A 22,428-nucleotide genomic window follows, 5' to 3' on the forward strand; every position below is an offset into this window, starting at 1 on the left:
CAAGCGGATGCGTTCATATCAAGAAAATGCGTTCATCTGTAAAAATTGAAAAAAAACTCCGTTGTCAGCGCAAGGGAAAATCCCAACCTGATAAGAGTTAAGTCGTGAAAGAGACCTACTCGTAGTTGGATGTTCGCATGACACCCGTGGGAGCAAGCCAAAACGAAGGTAGGTTACCAGGATCGACGCAATACAAAAAAAAAAATAATAAAAGAGACAACTCTATTGACCAGCTAAAGTAAAACTTGGATAAGGATCAAGAGTTGAAGTTGAAGCTTGGTACACAACCGAAGTTGGATGCTCGCATGACATCCGTGGGAGCAAGATAAAACAAAGGGTGTAACCATGATCAACGCTCTCTATAGGAAGACGCAAACCAGGCCACCGCATAAAAGACGAACTTCGTTGTTTTCACAAGAATATGTAAAACATTCTTTTCAAAACAAGAAGAGAACTTTGAGCAGAGGTTTGTCTTAGGTAAGAATAAAATAAAGCATGCTGAAGAAATATTCAAAGGATAGAAAGAATTTGTAGTTTTGAGAAATTATGTAGAGGTGGAGCATTTGGAGCCGATCGACGCAAAGTTAGGATAGGATTTGAGCTGAATTGCCTTAGTCGAAGATATGCTTAAGGACAGGCATATATCTAAATTTGGGGGTGTGATAACTTGTAGAAATACAAGTTATTTATACCGTTTTATCTAAATTATGCGGCAAAAAGAAGAAAAAATTACGTCGACCATATAGAAATTGGCTTAGAAACACAAAAGTTATAAAGTGTCGTAAGCACACTCGCTAACCCCATTGCAATGGCAAAATGGAATGTCCAAGTCTTTGTTCTGCAGGAATCAGGTCAACGCATGTGACAATCGCTCGAGGACAAAAAGAACAATGCATTCGCACTACATGCGGTAGTCAATCGAGAATGAAAAAGAACAATACAATTGAAGCGCATGCGACGATCGATCATGGACACAAACGATCAATGCATTTGCACCGCATGCGGAAATCGATAAAAAGATCAAAGAAATTACACCACATGTGGCGATTGATCATAGATGAAAAGAGCGACGCATTCGCAAGGACTTCTGAAATTGTACAGCTTTTCTGTTGTACGATCTGACAAATTAAATGTGGAGCAAAGCGGACGTTTCCACCAAGCCATGGCAGGAAAAATAAGCTTTTCAGAGTGGGACCACTGACGCAGAAGGTGCTAAGGTCTATAAATAGCTATATCAATTTCAAAGAAAGGAGGTTGGTCTGAAGAGACAACTTAGAGAAAATCCGGGAGAAAGACGAGACAAGACCGAAAGGGAAGTCTCTAGAGTAAGCAATTCATTCCCGTTCCCGAAGAGAAGCTCTATGCAAAGATCACTTCTACCTGGAAAACAAGCCTGAGAAGGAAGTTCTCCATCACATTCCTTCCACACGCCGGCAAACACATCGTCTTCGATCGGGATCCGTGTCAAGACATTGACACGCTTTCCTTATTTGTTCTTACTTTCTATTCATCAACTGTGTTCATCTCTAATCTTTCATTCATTATCTGTAACAAACGCTTATCTTTAGATTTCAATATCATTATCATATTCATCGCCATCTCTCTATTCTTCATCATACATTCATCATCCATTTCCTTCACCATGTGTAACTAATCCCTCAGGGTAAGGGGGAAGGATTAAGCGAGTAAGTTAATCTTTGTTGAAGAAATCGGCTAAGTTTGGCTAATGCATGCTCGATGGCATCTTCACCTGTGAGAGCAAAAGTGAAGATGTTATTCCACCTCTCGAAAGAAGGTTGGAAGAATGTGTTAACTAAAGTGAGAAGTATTTCCAGAGATGGAAACAACCTTGCGTTCACAACGTTCATCTCTGTTTCACCATAGACATATGGGAACGTGGCCGATCACTGAGAGGTGTAAGCCAAGGGAAAGCAGAACCTGAGTTGCGTCATCAACAAGTTGACGAACTTGTGATGTCCTTTCCCTCAACCCATTCTCTTTCTGACGCATTTCACAAGACTTGCCATCACATACCATCAGATAATTGCACATCTTCACAGTCAGTCCTCAATTTGTATATTTAAATGTTTATTCATTTATTTGTTACCGCATTCTACTTTATTACCACATCTTATTTTATCACTGCAATTTACTTATCACCCCATTTTATTATCGCACTTTATTTATCATCGCATCCTATTCTTTATCGCATTTTACTTTTTACCACATTTTACTTTCCCAACACAATTCATTATTATTTTGTTCCCGGTCGCATATATAACATTAGTATCACATTAATCACCCCAATCTCCGTGTTCGACCTCAGATCACTCTGAGAAACTTGTGTTGGTATTATACTTGGTACCGGCGCAAGAAAACTTGTGACATGCACAAACTACACGAACGCATACTACGAATGGATCTAAGCATCATCACATATATCATTTTAGAACGTAGTATCGCATATTATCATTATCGCAAAGCGCATACGTCATCAACCTCACAAGTTATTGGCAACACACGATTACGAAATACAACACCTTACCTTGATGGAAATCTAGAGTGACACAAATCATCCCTAGAACTATGCAATGCTATCTAAAGCTCGCGCTGAAGCCTCCCTGCGTTTGATCAGACACATGTTCCAGGGACTCTTCCTCTTCCTCATTTTTTGTGCCTTATATATTTTACGCTATTGATTTGATATTTTATTCTTGTTTAAATTTTTGCTTGCTTTGACTCTTGCTTTGATTGCTTTTTATTAATTCACAAAAAAAAAGTTGGACGTAATAAGCGAACTCATCTATCAACACTTCATAATAGAAAACTTCAAGTTGACAAGGGTTAAGATTGGAAATGGCACTTAGTCGTAGTTGGATGCTCGCATGACACCCGTGGGGGTAAGCCAAAACGAAGTTAAGTGTCCAAGACCAACGCATCCCAACTCCACTATCTAGCTTAAGAAAAACTGTTTTGAAACACAAATGCTAAAATATGAGTTCAATTGTGAAGGGCACTCACCCATAGCTGGATGTTCGCATGACATCCGTGGGGGCAAGCCAAAACGAAGGTGAGTCACCTGAATCAACGCATGGGTTGTCTTAAAACAACATTCCTTTTTGTTTTTTTTTAAGTTCTTTATATAAAAATAGCATCCAACGCATTGTTGGTTTAGAAAGATGAAAATATTTTAGGAAACAAAAGGAGTCATTAACAAAAGGTTTACTGCATTCGAAAAGATGTATCTTTTTTTTTAAAAGGAAAAAACTTGTTTTTTTTTAAACGTCAACCCTAATACTTGCAAGTTAGCATGATGAGAGGTGAAGTCAGTGCATTGAGATGAGGGAGATGATAAAAAATTATTTTTGGATACACGAGGACGAGCATTGTTCAAAATTTGGGGTGTGATAACTTGTAGAAACACAAGTTATTGTCTCTCGAAAGTTGGAACAATCAAAATTCTTAATGATAAAATCTCATATTTCTTAACAAAAAACGCATGAAATCCTTCAAACATAACTAACCTTTACAAAAACATTTTTTTTGATAAAATTATGTCACTAACGCATCATATCGCAAGATTTCAATAAATTTTACTAAGTGTCGCAGGCACAACTAATGCAAAGGCATGCGTTTGAAGAATTCCAACGCATAGTAGATATATTGGTTCGAGTTGTTCCTGTCAAATCACCACTTGAAAGTATGGGTATCTGAATATTGGTGTCTGAAAAACAACTGAAATGACAGGCGGCTGACCAAAGTATGGAAATTAATGCTGTCATATCACAAGTTACTGAGGGAAAACGGCTATAAATAGAAGACTTGCAATCGAAAAATGCAACCCATAGCATAGAGAGCATAGCATATCACAACATAGAGAGAGCTTAGAATAGAGTAGTGTTGCTGCAAGAAGATCACAGGAGGAAAAGAACCATCAACATTGTTGATCAAGGAGAATTGGAGAGAACCATACTCAAGAGAGAACTTTTCTTTATTTCTTTAACAAGTTGGTTGTACACACATTAAGATCAAGCTAAAGAGAACAAGAAATTGAACTCTGCGGCTTGACTCTTTTCTTTTTACTTTATTTCTATTCATCATTCATGTGATTAAGTGTGTTATTGTAAAGACAATTTCAATCTTTATAAAATCGTACATTTAATCCATTCACTTGCCTCTACTTTCAATCTACCGTGTTAAATGCATTTGTGACTTTGTGCCTGCTAAAATTCTAAAAGCTTTAATCATTTTGATCATTTTGTTGAAGTTATCTCAGCTAAACTATTCGAGAGAATAGGATAGCTAGAAATGCATCAAGTCAGAACGCATAGTAGCTTTCGAGATAAAGATACTCGTGGTTCACTATTTTCTATATCCAATGCATGCACCCTAGAGATAAGAACATATGGTATTTGCATTGAGAAATATTAAATGATTAGATAGATAGAAACCCAACGCATTGACATACACGATTGTAAACACGCATCCTTTATCTTCATTCTTATCCACTATTTCTTGTTCATCTTACTTGGATCAACGCATTCATTAATCAATTAGCACCATGAACCCTATATTTCACTTAAACTCCTATTTCTTCTTGTACGCATGTAGTTAAAGTAGTGTAGATAACCTTTTTCAGCATTTATTTAGAACCCCTCTATATCAGTGCAACGCAAAGCTTGCGTTAGTCTAACCTAAATCCCTGTGTTCGACCCTGGACTTACCAGAAACCTAAATTAGATTTATACTTGGATCTAGCTCAGGTAAAGCTTGTACGCATCATCCAGTGAGTGTAACGCATCATCCATTCTTCTCACCTAGAGAAGTCGTTCACCATTAATCTTTATTCACATCAATCTTATCTTCCATTTCCACTCATTATACACTCCTAGCACACATCACGAAACCACGAACAAACTTGATTCACTCTTAGGTCTCCACATAAAGTCCAAGAACTCGTGTAATAGCCATAAATTTTAGTTTATTGGATTTAGTGTAATTTACATATTCAATAATAGTTTTATTGAACAAAACCTCAATAACATCTTTATTACAAATACAATATGTTTAATCTTACAAACTGCGAGTTTTAGGACATATAACCCAACAAACTCCCACTTGGACTAAAACTCTAGTGGGTTTACGTATATACAAATATATACAATATTGAGTATGAGAGAATAAATACAATAAACTAGAGCATCAGATACCCAGTAAAACTAAGACACAAATGCATTCATATGCTTCCACTATGGGAATTCCAATCCTTTCAGTCTTATATCGCTAGTCGTCGTTGTCTTTTGATAGATGTTGTGCATAAAATTTGGCCTTAAGATTATACAACAGGAATGAAGATGAGTGGAAAATTATACAAATAATACACTAAAGTGATCATTTGGTCTACTAGATGGAATTAATAAGAAATTTGGATTGGAGATGTGTTGATGTCAACGACGGCAGATGATGGAGGTGACTAGTGTAAGGTAAACTAGGAATTTATTTAAGAGAGTTTTCATTGTTTTTTATTAATTTTTTTAAAAAAACAAATAATTTGTAATCAAATCTCAACAAAATCGAATTTGAAGGAGATATACGAAATAAATTTGTGAGAAGATATACCTACACGTAATTGAAATAAGCAAGGAAAAATTTGGAAAAATTAAATAGGGAGATGGGCCTATACCTTATGTTTTGGCCCTAAATAAGAGAATTCACAAAATGGTTCGTTTTGCCCACTCTACCCAATTTCTCTAATTATTTATATTTCAAATTTTAAGATGGATATGGGGTTGCCCAAAAAGTGTGGTTCAATTGCGCTTGTGAAAATGGAATGATAAGGTGGAGTTGGAGAACCCCCAAAGGCCGAAGCCCACTATTTTACATTACTCAGCCCAAACTAAGTTTCCCACTTCTACGTCGGCCCGCCCTTCCATTTCCCCACTCAATCACCGCCACGGGAACCTTATTTATTATTATTTTTTTTAAAATTATGTGTCGTGGGGAAATCAAAACTCCCAAATTCAAACAGAATAATATAAATTTTTATGCTAGTTGAATTATGTTCAACGATAAAAGTGTACTACTTACAACAACTATTTTCATACAAGAAATCTAATACTAATTAACCAGATTTAAGCATAGTCTACAATAGTACTGATAAAACTTACCGGTTGATACATTGAATTTGCAAAGTATGGAAGATAATATAAATTTGAAATGTTGAAGCGGGGTGGAATGAATTTTTCAAAGTATGCCTAGAATGGGCCTACCATTGCCATTCCTTTCCAATTTCCAGGGTTGATTGCCTTGTGTTTTTACCTGCATTTTCTCGAAATAAATAATTTTGTTGATATTTTGGATAAGCAAGAATGTGAGGCAGTGGGTAATGGTAGAGATGGATGGTGATTGTTCATTGCATGACATGCTCATACATCTGAGGAATGGGTCCCATCCCCATGTTGTAAAACTCTTAATTTCTTTCGTCATCACACAACAATTTCTTCTTAATTTCAACGCCACTTCCATCATTATTTATCTTTTCAACTTTTTATGATATTTATTAACATATTCCACCAATTCCAAATCGCATTGGATAAACATTTGTTTAAAAAAAAAAAAAAAAAGTGAATAAATGAAGAACATTAGAATTGGTGAAAGCAAGCAAAGGGAATTAATTAAGGATGCGGCGTAGAAGATCATTGTGTGGGAGATGGTGGACCAATCATGATTGAACACGCCAGCAACTTATTATCATGCTGCTCTGCAGAACGGGAGTGGAGCCAATCTTCCAAAGATATTGTCTTGTCCAATTAAAAAGAAAAAAGTAAATATGAAAAATATAGTAAACAAAAATTAAATAATGCACTTGCTTTGAACGCTGTATAATGTATAATAGACCAATGAAAGGATTTAAATGCATGTTTTATGCAGTGAGAGGATAGGTAATTTTGTATTTTTTTTCAAATATGTTTGTTTATAAACATTGTGGTAGAGGTTTTGAAAATCTTTATAGACAAGTTTAAATTAACTTGCAAGGAAAAATAGATCTATGGAAGTCCTTTCTATCACTACCCTATCTCATCATTGTATAACCAATTTAAAGGGGAAGGTTGATGAAGAAACAAAGAAAAAAGAGAAGCCATAATCATTTTGAAAACAAGACAAAGAGAAACAAGTAGGAACCACTAAAGTACTAACTCATTAAAACTTTCCCCTAAACAATCATTGCATTTCAATAACTTCTCCTATTACTAAATTCACTGCTTCTTCTAAAACTTTCTTCCACTTCCACTACTCACAAATAATTACAAATTCTTTAATAATGAATTACATTAGATGATTTTTTTATATTAAAAAAGGCCTATATACTCATGCTTTAGCTTAAAACAGCACTTCATTGTCTTATAAACCACTGACCGAACGAACTGAAAATTAAAAAATATTTATTTTTGGACAAAATGTTTGTGGCGTAACCATCCACACAATTTTGGTAGCTTTTGAAACGACCGCCATTTTCGTAAAAATATGTTAAACAACTTGGTTTCCTCTCTCATTTCATTGGATCAAACTACTTAACAAAATTTTAGCCCAAATTAATATATATTACTGAAAATTGTTTGTTTTTGTTGGCACATAAAACTCCCACACTTCTTTCGTGGCTGCAGGCTTTTCATGGGCGTCTCTGCCCGCTCGCTTCTACTGATCTTCATCTTTTGAATTGATTTGTGTGAGAGTTTGTTAGGTAGATGTAATGTCAAACCCACCACATTCTAATGCTTAAATTAGTACAAATAGTGTATAACTCAGCTAGGCACAAAAATAAAGTCAGGGCCCTCTTTTAAAGATCAATTAGTTTTTCCGTTGCAGTCATCAATTGGGGCTATTTATAATGTCCTTCCTCTGACACAATCTGTGATTACATGTAACTCTAGTGATGTCAAGGTAGTTGCAACGCTTGAGGCAGTAGATCGCTAGACCGAGCATAGCTTGGTTATTTTTAGATTGATATATATTCTTTAGCTCAGCTAGTCGACTTGAAAGACGAGGCTTCGACTTTTCCCTTTTGAGACTCGTGTCTCTCTATATAGTTTCCATTATAAATTGGGCTATTTACAATGCCCTTCCTTTGACATAGTTTGCGATTACATGTAACCCCAGTGATGTCAAGGTAGTTTCCCTTTGAAAAAAAGGAAAAAAATAATCAAAAGACTCAAAGACTAACTCAACTAAAAATAAAGACTCTGACTCAACTGACTCTTGAGAACAAGAAAAACAAAACTAAAAAATATACGATATACCAGACGGAAAAACGGGACGAGGTTTTTCAACCTCTAACTCTATCACCTGAAAATCGATAGGTTTAGGCTCAAATTCTCCATAGTCCTCACAAACTGGTTCTAAACATGGCATACTATCCTCCAACTCATCATTAATGTCGACATAGATTACCTCATTGTTGCACGCCTCGGTAGTGTCGTAAGATGTGCGTAATAAGGGTTCCCATCCTCTCTCAACTGAATCAAAAGATTGAGTGACTAAGTCTCTCAAACTTTAAAGATTAGCTCCAACTTCAGTCTGAAGACTTTAGCTCTCCTTGAAGTCGCGGATCTCCTGCTAAAAAACAATATTGTTAATAGCAAGTTGTCTAATCACAATGACATCCCTAAGTCGACGGTGTGAGCATGTATCGTCATGTCAGATGTGGCAGGGTGTGAATCATAGTGGAAATGGTCTCATCCTAGGTTTCCATAGCCACAAGACTCCTTCCATTTAGGCCGATCGCAATCGTCATCCATATAACTAGGATACCCTCCCATGGAGTAATCTTGTGGTATAGGGCTCCACAGTAGATTTGGGCATGCTTGCTCCGGGTGATCAATCCTACATGCTTACACCTGCTGCAGGTTACCTGCAACCAACTGACTAACTAAAGAAGTTAACTTAGCAAGTTGACCTTGGAGGTCACCAAGCTCGTCACTAAGTTGAGATGATCCATTCAATTGTTCCCATCCTTGTTGATGATATCTATCCATGCTTTAAACACTAACACAGAAAGGAAAACAAATCAAAAGCAAAAGAATATATCAAATGCATGCCACATGCTTATCCTATGGTGGAGTTTTTTTAAAAAGAAACTATATGGCATACTTTATGCATACATAATTAAAACAATATCATACATCACATGCATAAAAAATTAAACAATACTAAAGTGGCCAATTCGAGTGGTTTCTGGCCAGTTCGTGTTGGCTCAAAGAGTTTGAAGCCGGTTCGAGGGAGCCGTTTGCTGAATTTTGTAATAATTTAGTTATTTATTCTTTAAACCAACTCCAACCGAGCAAAAACCACTCGAACCATCTCAGAAACTCTAAAAACCAAGTTGAACCGGTCAAAACGGCTCAACCAAGTCAACTAGACTAGTCCAAACCATCTGAACCAGATGGTCAACGCGCAAGGCGAAGTCAACGGCTGGAGGTGTGGGTCAACGGGTCACAAAGCGAGCACGCGGGGCAAAAACCGAGTTGGACGCTACTGTCGAGTTGGGTCACCAGGTCTGGAACAACAAATTCGGATCTAGGAGCTACCAAATGGGTCTACACTGATTTCTTCTCCCAATTGATGTTGTCCTCTTTCCCGAAATCGAACAATTATAGCTTAAGAATAACTTTAATGACTCTAGCAAATTTACAGACCCTTTGCCACACATTAAAGCTCATATACATGTGAGCAATTACAAATTTCAACAAGCAATTAAATGAAAACTAATGCCAAAACCATAATGTATTACTTTAGTCAACCAAACATTCAATCAATGAAGAAAAAAACACCAACCAATATGCAATAGAACGTTATAAGCATGCTCTAGTACCAATTGATGGAATATAAAGAACACATGCACAATCGATAACGTTATAATTGCAATAAAAACAAGAATAAGCATGCAAAAGGGATAGAAAATACAACCTTTGAAGACTCCAACACAAACTTCCTCTCTCGAGCTCGATCGACACCATCAACGGCAAATCCTTGCTATTCTCCAGTTGAAGAGCATAGTTGTGGGACCGTTAAGTTAGTGAAAATAAGGGAATTTCACTATAGAAAGAAGGAGATTAAAGGAGAGTTGAGGTGGAAGAGTTTAGGTCAAAAGTTGTGGAAGCATTAGTCTTGTAAATTTAAAAAAACAAAGCCATTTATAGGGAAAACACATGCAAAAACTCATTTTACATGTCTTCCACCTTAAACTCCACTAGCATGTAATCTCTGGGTATCAAGCTTGAGAAGTGTCACTTCAAAGTCCACTTAGTGGAAAAATCCCGTATTGAGCTAGCAAGGAGGCCCAATGGACCTATAGATCATGGGCTTCAACGATCCGAGACTAACCGGTTAAACTCTTTAACCTAGTTAATCAACATTCGTTAATTAACATGGCTGTCCACTATAGCCTGTAGTTGTACTCCCCTCACTATAGATATATTATGTGTACATTTGATATAACCATGATAAGTAAGTTAATCCTTCATAGGTTGTTTTACCCTCCAAGATTACATCTTGCTCCTTAAATCCCACTGATTCTCTAATGAACAATTGGTTTGTGATCCAATCACTAAACCGAGCCCCTCTCGGGGATAATGAGAAGGTTGGGCCCCTTATTCAAGACCCAAAGTTAGAACTTAAGGAAACAACCTCTCTACTATCCCTAAAAGCGGGTAGGAGTGAATTTTATCTTGCACCCTATGTCCCCAGCTATCTACCTAGTTTTATCCCTAAAATGGGAGTCTTATTGAGCGGCACTATTGAGCCAACTCTTACCCATGCAAATCTAAGGATAATCCTGAATAAACAAGAGTTCATAGTTAGCTCAAGATTAAAGTCAAGTTCCTAGGTCATCGCTTTGAAATAGTCAGTCTTAAATAGTAAACAACGTTATAAAGTAAGAGTGACTTAATTCTTGGTCCGATCTTATGCAAAATCATTGAATAGGATGCTCCCGTTCCTCATGTCAATACATGAACAAGTCAGAATCATTTCGTTTGTAGCATTTTACAACAAATTGTAACAACTACAGAGTGAGCCGCATCCGATAGTGTTACTAGAATAAGGTACTCAGCCTTATTCGTATACTATAGACCATTTTGGCTATTTACTGAATTTGATCCACTCTCCAAATAAAGATCATGTATTGATATAATAGCCATGGATCTGTAATTTATTGGATTTAGACTTTACAAGTGCAATTCACATATTCAATAGCAGTCTTATTGAATAAACGTCTGACATCTTTATTGATAATATAATATGTTTAACATTACAAACTGCGAGTTTTAGGACATACAACCCAACACTAATGACATACTTGAGTCGACGGTGTGAGCATGCATCTGAACGAACACTTAACGAAGAGCATCCATGAGTGCGTTCAGATCTTTTCGATTTCATTGTGACCGAAATACAACACATACATTCTATCAAATAGTTATGCACTTTACACTAATTAACAGCATGTTTTGAACACTAAAATACAAGGGAAAGAGTTCTCATACCAGTTGAAGACCCTCTTCAAGCTTTGAACTCAGACGCAGTGGAAGATCTCTACACGAACTCTATCTCCCAGCAAACAAGTCGGCTGCAATAGCACGAACGTCTACACGAACAGTCACGAACGAGTGAATAGCAGAAAGGACGACACCACAAAATGGAGCCTGATAGCTCATAGAAATACAAGCTATTGTAGCCTTTTACTTAGAATTATGAGGGCTAATAAGCAGAATATACATTAATAATACTATGAATTCATGTGAAAAGTGAGCTTGCGTCAATCAGCACCAAAAATCCTCACTAACCCTATACCATGCGTTATTCTGGGTCAAAGTGTTCATTTTTGCAGATATTACAGGAATTGATCGCATGCGTCGGTCCCAGACCGCCACAAGGTTGACCGCATGAATTGATTGTCATAAAGATTAGTTTGCCGCATGGAATGTTGCATTCGCAGAGTGATAATCGTGATAAAAGTCTGCTCGCAAGGTAGACGGAATGTGTTGGCACCTCAGGAGAAACAAGCATGAACGCATACATTGGGAGTATCAACAAGATAAGATGATGTTGACATTGCCTATACCGCGACAAAGGTAGCAGTGAGGCAGAATGCAATCATGCACGCTGTCATCGCTTAAGCTCTATAAATAGCACCTTAGACCTTCACTTCAAAGCATTCGAGCTTCTGCCTTAAGGCAAATGCTTGTGATCACAGATGAGAGCATGAGCGAGACTTTCTTTGAAGATTCTTCACGACCACAACCCATTCTGAGTGACAACCGGAGATTTCGCCAGAGATAGAGCTCGAGAGATACTTCTCCAACATCTATCCATGGCGCCACCAGTAGCCTTGATGCATTTCGGATTTAAAGCAAGAGATTGTTGTCATATAGCCTTCCATTTCTCCTCTTGTCTCAGTATTGTATTACATTTTGGCTTAAGACATTAATACATTTTGTAATCAATGGATATCTTAATTCCTTCAACGCCATCTTCTTCATCTTCTTCATCTTTATCATCATTTACCTTCATCGTTTAGTTATCAAAGACGGTCGCATACTCAATCGTGTAGCCTAGAGATAGGACGCATGTAGCAATCCACCAAGATGTGTGCACTGTGCGAGTATAGTGAGTTAATCCTCTTCGCTTGGTGTGAGGCTATAGCAACGCTTGTCTATAGGTTGTTGCAATGCTTGTCTATGAGCTGATTAGCCGCAACTAACCGCCTGAGAGGGTAGGTAGTGGAACACACTAAAGTAAAGTATGCATTGTTTCTAAAGATAGACATGATCTTATGCTCGACGCAACCATGCATTATAGAGATATAGGCATGTATGGCTGGCCATCAAGAGGTGCGATGCGTTAGTGTGGTGAGCTGGGATTAATCGAGCAGCCTAATGATGACATGCAGAAATGCATGTCATCTTAGGCCTTTTATTTAGAATTATGAGGGTTGTTAAGCATAATATGCGGCAATTATGTTAGGAATTCATGAGAAAATGAGTTTGCGGCGTTCAACATTAAGAATCTCGGCTAACCCATTATTATGCATTATTATGCGTTCAATTGTCTATTTTTGTAGCTAACACAGGAAGTGGATGCAAACGCGGAAGTCGAGCTACCGCATGCAGAGAAACTCTCCATCGTAAACGCGAACGCATACGATCAATGCATGGGTGTTGCGGTAATCAGTCGCATGCGTCCATCGCATAGGAGTTGTGATCATCAAGTGATTGTGGTCATCGTGTAGAAGTTGCAGTAATCAAGCGAATGCAGTCATTTCAAGATTGAGGTTGCACGATAATGCATAATAATGGGATCACCACAAGGTTGGTGGAATGAACGCATCAACGCATATATCGGAAAAATCAAAAGATGATGTTGACATTTCACCTACCACGCCGATAGCAGTAGAGATTCAGAAAATGACTAACGCGCCACGAATGTCAGAATCAAAGCAGTCCATTAATGCTATCGGCGATCAAGCTCTATAAATAGAAGCCGTTGAACAGAATTTCAGAGGATCCAAAGTTTTCGACTAAGGTTCGGCCTTCGAAAGGATCCTTGTGATCCAGACGAATGCTTTAGAAAGAAGCTTGAGAGTTCTTCATCTCCTTCATCCATTTCGAGTAATGACCGGAGCCTTCGTCGGAGTTAGATCTCGAGAGAGTTAGCTCCACCGCCCATCCATGGTACCACCGGTAGCCTTGAAACACATCTGCTGGAAGCAAGACATTGCTTCCAACTGGTCATTTCATTTTCTCTTCTTTTCTTATATTGTATTGTATTACATTTTGGATTAAGAAATTAATACATTGTGTATTCAATGCATTTTTGTGTTTCCTTCGATTCCATCTCCATCTTTCTTTACTTAGCATCATTAACTTTCATTGCATCACTTAGTGAGATTGCTAGAGTATCGCATACTTAGTCATGCGGAGTAGAGATATGAAGCATGTAGCAAACCATCGAGAGGTGTGCATTGTGCGAGTGTGTGAGAAAACCTTATTTGCTTAGTGTGAAGCAATAGCAACGCTTGTCTAAGGTGGATGCAACGCTTGTCTATGAGTAAAGTCAGCAACAACTAACTGCCTGGGAGGGTAAGTGGTTGGTCGCATTAAGCAATGTAAGCAAGTATTCACTAGAGATAGGAATAATCTTATGCTAGTCAAGTTTATGCAGTTACCTTGTCTTATGAGCGCATCATTCATCACTTAGGCATACTTGGAAGAGTAGTCTAAAATCCAAATCTAAGACTCGAGAGAGCAGATTGGAACACATAAGCAAGAATGGGGAACTTAGGAATAAGCTCCGTTTGCTATTACACAGCGTATGCACCCTACGAAGAGGATATTGCATGCATCCAAGAAGTAGGATATGGTGGCTGTAAATGGTCATCTCGACCTTTTTGCATACACACCACATACGTCCTAGATTTAGGCTCAAGTGTGTGAAGCATGATCGCATAGCTTGCGTTGGTTGAGGTTGCCCTTGCGGTCAATCTTAAGGGTTGCGATAAAGACATCCTCACATCTTATCTATTTTCCATCCATTTACTTCACGTCAACAGTTGTCGTGTCTCTACCTTTCATTCATGCTTCTCTTTGCGTTGTCTGTTAGTTAGGAGTAGGAGTAGAGTTAGCTTAAAAGCCCCCATCATTCTTTTATTCAACCACCGCATACATCTAGCTACAAGTCCCTGATTTCAACCTCGGATCACTCGAGAAACTTGCGTTCGCGTTATACTTGCCATGAACGCAAGAAAACTTTTGACGAGAACGCATGGTCATTGCATACATTCATTAACGCATAGTTCACTCCAACGCATGACCACCGACGCATGATAATCAACGCATACCTTAAGTCATGCATCGCATATTGCGCCCTACATGATTTTAGCCATCAAGTTTTTGGCGGCTAATTTCACGTCATCACCTAACATAATGAACATTATCATACGTTAACGACTGCTGCATCTCTATCAATTCTCATAGTTAAACTTCCATTGCTCAATCTGTTTAGTTAGGAGTAGGAGTAGAGCATAATCTTTTAACTTTTATCTTTGTACTTTTATTCATTGGCTCAAACGCATTACTTCACAAACATTGAGTTACAAATCCCTGTGTTCAACCTCGAATCACCCCGAGAAACTTGCATTCTCGTTATACTTGGTGAGAAAGCGAGAAAACTTGTGGCAGGAACACATGGTCATCGCATACATTCTTAAACGCATATTGTATATTTTCTAGTTCAACGCATGACCATCGATGCATGGAGATCAACACATACATAAGATGCATATTTATTTTCCTCTCTTTTTCCAAAGCAACATAGCCCTTGGTATTCTCGGAGTGAGAATCCAAAGTGTGGTCTTTGGTAAATTTGGTAGAGGTTGGACAAAGGATAAATTGTGTAGACGATAAGCAAGTGGGAGAGAAAAAGAGCTATCATATAGCTATGTGCTTATCGTTTAGAAGAAGCTACAAGATCGTGTAGGTTTTACTAAGTGAGCGTTTAATAAATGGTAGACGATCATTTAGAAAATGTGGCACACTATGCGATCGTTTAGGAAAGCTAAGCGACCATTTAGGGACGAGAGTCCGATCGTTTAGGCACTAGTGTGCGATTGTTTAGGCGATGAGTGGCTATCGTATAGGCTCTCAAGCTATGCGATCGTTACGTTTTCACACCGATTGCGATTTTTTCGAACTCTTTACAAAATGAAACAAATTTTCATTTTATTCTTCGGTTACAATAACCGACTTCGGATTATCCCACTAACGCACGTCCGAGAGATGTTTTAGGCCAATTATCATATAATTAACCAGTTTAATAATTAATGAATATAATCATATTATATTCTTACCCTATAGTTTGATATCACATATCTACTATAGTAATATCTCCTCCACATGATATAAATTATATTTATATCTAAATTCCTCCAAAATAATGTATCTCAAACATTTAGTCAATTATATCATATATAATCAACCAGTTCAATTATATCATATATAACCGAACTCCCTCTTGTCAATTTGAACATTTCAAACTGACCCAAACACTGATTCTCGACTTTATCCAAGCTACCCAGGGGACCTAATGGACCTGTGGCTCGAAGTTCCAACGGTACGTGAATAGCTGACTAAACTCTTTAGCCACGAGATCCACCATCCGTTAATTGTCAGGCATTCCACTAAAGACTAACAGCTGAACTCTTTTTAACACAGATATATTTTTGTGTCCATCAGATATAACCAATCATGAGTACGATGACCCTTTACAAATTCTCGTAAGTACAGCTGGGCCAATTTATCATTTTGCCACTCTAGTTACATCTCACTCCTTAAGTACCATTGATTCCTCTAATGAACAATATAACATAGTCCAACTATGTGTGAACACCTCTTGAGCCAAGAGAAGGTATGTGGCGCCACATTGTTCAAACCCTAAAATTAGCCCTTAAGGGAGCTATCTATCTACTTACCCCTACTTTGGGGAAAGAGTGAATTCCATCTTGTGTAGCTGAGTTCCCAGCTCCCAAAGCAAACGAATCCCTAAAATGGTAAGTTTGAATCGGTTACCTAGCCACTCGCACCCATACAAATCAAAGGACCTCCCTCAATAGTAGAGTTCCCAACTCACTTAGGATTGAGGTCATGTTACCTATGGTCATCCTAGTGAAGTGAAGTCTCTGTCATGAACGGTGTTATATAACGAGCCATTAACACTTCGTGGTCAGGTCTTATACAAACTCTTTGTATAGGACGCCCTCGCTCACATGTCCCCTACATGAATGATCAGGATCAGACCATCTGTGACAAGTCATAACACTTATGGCCATTCCATAAAGTAGGCCGCATCCGTAGTATTACCAGGATAAGGTTTCCCTCCTATATTCATATACTACAGACCATTTTGGTTATCACTCAAAACATGATCCACTTATATGTCACCACATACATGCTTAAGTTACATACTGATAACCAGAGATTTTATGTTTATTGGTTTGTGGTAAAGCAAATAAAACATGCAATTGAGCAAAAAAAAAGACGTGAAGTAAATATCATATATTATACAACACAAGCATTCGTACAAACTGTTTACAAACTACAGGATACAAGACTTTAGGGCATCGACCCCAACAATCTCCCATTTGTCTTAAAGCAAAGTGGGGTGTACAAAAACTAGTACAAAACAATAAACTAGGGCATAAAAGCCCAGTACAAGAAAATCTCTCACTTGCTCTAGTCCAACCGCGAGCGGTCCCACAGACCCTGTCTCTTATACACATCTAGATGTGTATAAGAGACAGACAATAAACTAGGGCATAAAAGCCCAGTACAAGAAAATCTCTCACTTGCTCTAGTCCAACCGCGAGCAATCCTGTAGAGCCATGCTCTGTAGGTGACCCTCAAACACTGTAGTTGTGAGAGCCTTGGTAAACGGGTCAGCAACATTGTGCTTCGAAGCGATCTTCGTGACGATCACGTCCCCTCGATGCACTATCTCACGGATCAGATGTTACTTCCACTCTATGTGTTTTTCGCGCCTATGACTCCTTGGCTCCTTTGAGTTCATCACTGCCCCACTATTATCACAATATAGGGTAATGGGCCTAGACATATCTAGAATAACTTCCAGTTCTGTCAAGAACTTCCTGAGCCAGACGGCCTCCTTAGTAGCTTTGCAAGCCGCAACGTACTCCGCCTCCATAGTGGAGTCGGCGATGCACCCCTACTTAGTGCTTCGCCATACTACAAATCCTCCGTTAAGAGTAAAGATTGACCGTGATGTGGATTTGTGAGAGTCCTTATCAGTTTGAAAGTTAGAATCCGTGTATCCAGTAAGGATCAAATCCGTAGAACCATACACGAGCATGTAGTCCCTTGTTCTCCGAATATACGTGAGGATGTTCTTCACTGCGGTTCAGTGACCCTGGCCTGGGTTAGACTGATACCTACTGACTATGCCTATAGCGTAGCAGATGTCTGGATGAGTACAAAGCATCGCGTACATCAAACTGCCAACGGTAGACGCACATGGGACCCGTCTCATTTCCTCAACCTCTTGAGGCGTCTTCGAATACATGTCCTTAGATAAAGTAACTCCATGCCTGAACGGCAATAGGCCTCTTTTGAAGTCCTGCATCGAGTACTTGAAAAACATCTTGTCAATGTACGATGCCTGAATGCAGTGCTAGCACTTTGTTCTTACGATCCCGAAAAATCTGTATACCTAGAACAAACTGAGCCTCTCCCAAATCTTTCATTTAGAATTGGTCGCTAGCCAGTACTTAACTGCAGTCAGTAGACCTACATCATTTCCAATGAGTAGTATATCATCTACGTACAACACTAAGAAGACTACTGAAGTGTTGATGATCTTCTTATAGACACAAAGTTCATCAACGTTTTGGTCAAAGCCATACGACTTGATCGTAGTATCAAACCATATGTTCCAAGATCGAGACACTTGTTTCAACCCATAAATGGACCAATTCAGCTTGCAAACCTTTTGCTCTTGACCTTGGGCTATGAATCCCTTAGGTTGTACCATGTAAATGGTCTCCTCAAGATTTCCATTCAGAAAGGTCGTCTTGACGTCCATTTTCCAGGTCTCATAATTATAATAAGCTACAATGGACAGGAGGATGCGGTTCGACTTTAACATGGCAACAGGCGAGAAATTCTCCTCATAGTCGACTCCCTCTACCTAGGTATAATCTTTTGCCATAAGTCGAGCCTTGAAGGTCTGTACCTTCCCATTACCACCCTGTTTGCACTTGTAGATCCATTTACAACTTATAGGTCTTACCCCATCAAGCTGATCTACTAGATCTCATACTGAGTTGAAGTATATCGACTCCATCTCGAGATCCATGGCCTTGACCCATTCATTTCGGTCAACATCCTCCATTGCCTTCTGATAAGACAACGGATCCTCAATGTTTCCATTTGCTACCATAGCAAGGATTTCTGTGAAACCCAGATAGCGAATGGGTGGTTCGCAACCCTCCCACTACGTCGAGGTTCCCTCAACCCTTGAAGTGGAACCTGAAGGATCTCAATATGAGAGTTCCATGAGCAGCTTAGATCGCTTTGATTTCATAGTGACCGGAATATAAATGATATACATTCTATACTAACAGTTACGCACAATAAACTTATCAACAGCATGCTCAGAGTATGATAAAATATAGAGAAAGGGGTTCGTACCAGAGGAAGATGATCTTCTTTTATGTGAACCCACAGCAGTGGAAAACTCCACCGATCTACCAGCATCCTGTGAGTCTTTCAGCTGTTACTGCACGATTCGAATGTACACGAACAAGGATTCAGGGACAACACAACCACCAGGGAAACCCAGGTATCCTCGGCGTCTAAAACCCAAAGTGTGGGCTCTGGTGAGTTTGGTAGAGAACGAAGGAGAACACGTCATGTAAACGATAAGAAAGTGGGAGATAAAACGATGCTATCGTATAGCAGAAATGCTTATCATCTAGAGGAGCTACACGATCGTGTAGGATTTGTTGAACAATCATTTAGAAAAAGGTATATGATCGTTTAGGGAACGCGTGAACTATACGATCGTTTACACGAATGAGAATCTATCATATAGGCTTTCGACACACTATACGATCGTTTAGAGAAGCTATCCGATTGTCTAGACGACACTGTGTGATCGTTTAGCATAGGTGGACGATAGTCTAGATGGAGAAGCGACTATCGTATAGGCTCTCAGGCGATCGTTTCACGAATTCTTTTTGGGCGAACGAAAAATATGAATTCACTTTTGAAAATGAATAATGCTTTTCCATTTTATACCCTGACGGTTACCATTAACCAATGCTGCCCACTAACCCACGCCGACGTGGAAGAATGGTTAATTATCATATAATTAATTCAATCAAATTAATTAATAAATCATATATATTTATATTCCTATAGTTTTGATATCACATATCTACTATAGTATTCTTCTCTCTACTTGATATAAATCATATTTATATCTAATTACCTCCAAAATTAATGTATCTCAATACATTTAGCCAATTATATCATATTATAGATTGACTTCCTTTTGTCAATTTGAACATTTTAAATGAACCAAAAACACTGGTTCTCGACTTTATCCAAGCATACCAGGTGACCTAATGGACCTGTGGCTCGAAGCTCCAACGGACGTGAATAGCTGACTAAACTCTTAGACACGAGATCCACCATCCGTTAACTGTCAATGCATTCCACTAAAAGACAACAGTTGAACTCTTTTACCACAGATATTATTTCTGTGTCCATCGATATAACCAATCATGAGTACGATGACCCTTCACAAATGCTCGTAAGTACAGCTGGCCAATTTATCGTTTGCCCCTGTAGTTATATCTCACGTCCTTAAGTACCACTGATTACTCGAACTGAACAATACAAAAGTGCCACTATGTGTGAACACCTCTCGGCCAAGAGAAGTGTATGGCACCAATTGTTCAAGCCCCAATCAGCCCTTAAGGGAGTCATCTATTTACTTACCCCTACCTAGGAAGGAGTGAATTCCATCTTGTGTAGATGAGTTCTTAGTTCCTAAATCAGATGTATCCCCAAAATGGTAGGTTTGAATCAGCTACTTGCACGCCAGCTCGCACCTATACAAATCAAAGGATCGCCTTCAATGCAGGAGTTCCCAACTCACTCAGATTGAGGTCTATGTTACCTATGGTCATCCTAGTGAAGTGAAGTCTCTGTCATGAACGGTGTTATATAACGAGACATTAACACTTCGTGGTTAGGTCTTATACAAATTCTTTGCATAGGACGCCCCCGCTCGCATGTCCCCAACACGAATGATCAAGATCAGATTATCTGTGGCAAGTCACAACACCTGTGACCATTCCACAAAGCAAGCCGCGTCCGTTGCATTACCAGGATAAGGTTTCCCTTCTATATCCATATACTAGAGACCATTTTGGTTATCACTCAAGACATGATCCACTTGTATGTCACCACATACATGCTTGAGTCATATACAGATAACCAGGAATTTTATGTTTATTGGTTTGTGGTAAAGTAAATAAAACACATAAATGAGCAAAACAATAAGATGTGAAGTAAATATCATATATTAACAATCACAGGTGTTCATATATACTATTTACAAACTATAGGACACGAGACTTTAGGTCATCAACCCCAACAGAACCGGCCTACTAGATGATCTCCCATCAAGAACTCTTGCTGATGTAGCAGACTCTTCAATAACTCTTATTGAAGTTTTAGTAGTTTCATTGGAAAGCTCATGCAACACGACTTTACTTCATGGACTATGCTCCCTTATATGATCCTTCTTCAAGAAAGTAACGTTCGTGGAAACAAACACCCTATTTTCCGTCGGATCATAAAAATAACCCCCTTGTGTACCTTTGTGGTAGCCTACAAAGAGGCATAACCTCGACTGTGGTTCCAACTTCTTGGGATTAGCCTCAAGCACATGTACAGGACAACCTCAAATGCGGAAGTGACATAAACTAGCTTTACGCCTGTTCCACAACTCTAGAGGTGTTCTCGCAACACTTTTGAAGGGAACACAATTGAGTATGTATACCACAATCTCCACTGTGAAACCCTAAAACGAGTTCGGTAAGGAAGCGTAACTCATCATCGAGCGAACCATGTCCAACAAGGTCCTATTTCTCCTCTCCGCTACACCATTTTGCTGAGGTGTACCCGGTGCTGAGAGTTGGGAAACGATTCTATGTTCTATCAAATAGTCCTGGAATGCTAAGTCCAAAAACTCTCCACCTCGATCCAATAAAAGTGTTTTATTTCATCTATCCAATGCATTTTCAACTATAGCCTTGAACTCTTTGAACTTTTCAAAGGATTCAGACTTTCGTTGCATAAGATAAACATACCCGTACCTAAAGTAATCATCAGTAAAACAGATAAAATACTCATAGCCACCTCGGGCTCCCACATTCATAGGACCACAAAGGTTAGAATGCACTAACTCAAGAGCCTCCTTGGCTCTATAACCTTTTCCAGTAAAAGGTCGTTTAGTCATTTTACCCTCAAGGCAAGACTTGCACACTGGTAAAGAATTTTTTTTCTAACTCACTTAGAAGTCCATTCTTCACCAATCTCTCAATTCGATTGAGATTGATGTGCCCTAAATGTGGATGCCAAAGATGGGCATTTTCTTTTGGAGAAATATGTCGACGTTTTGTTTGAGTTACGACAGTTTTAAACAATTCTGTGTTATTGAGGGAATTAATGGCTAATGACCTTAGCACATATAAATTAGATTCTAGATTTGCTGTACAAATAATAACACCATCTTTATGAATAAACGCTTTATTAATATTAAAAGAGATAGTGTATTTTTATTACAATAAAC

Source organism: Benincasa hispida, chromosome 4 (genome assembly GCF_009727055.1).
Source record: "Benincasa hispida cultivar B227 chromosome 4, ASM972705v1, whole genome shotgun sequence".
NCBI lineage: Eukaryota > Viridiplantae > Streptophyta > Magnoliopsida > Cucurbitales > Cucurbitaceae > Benincasa > Benincasa hispida.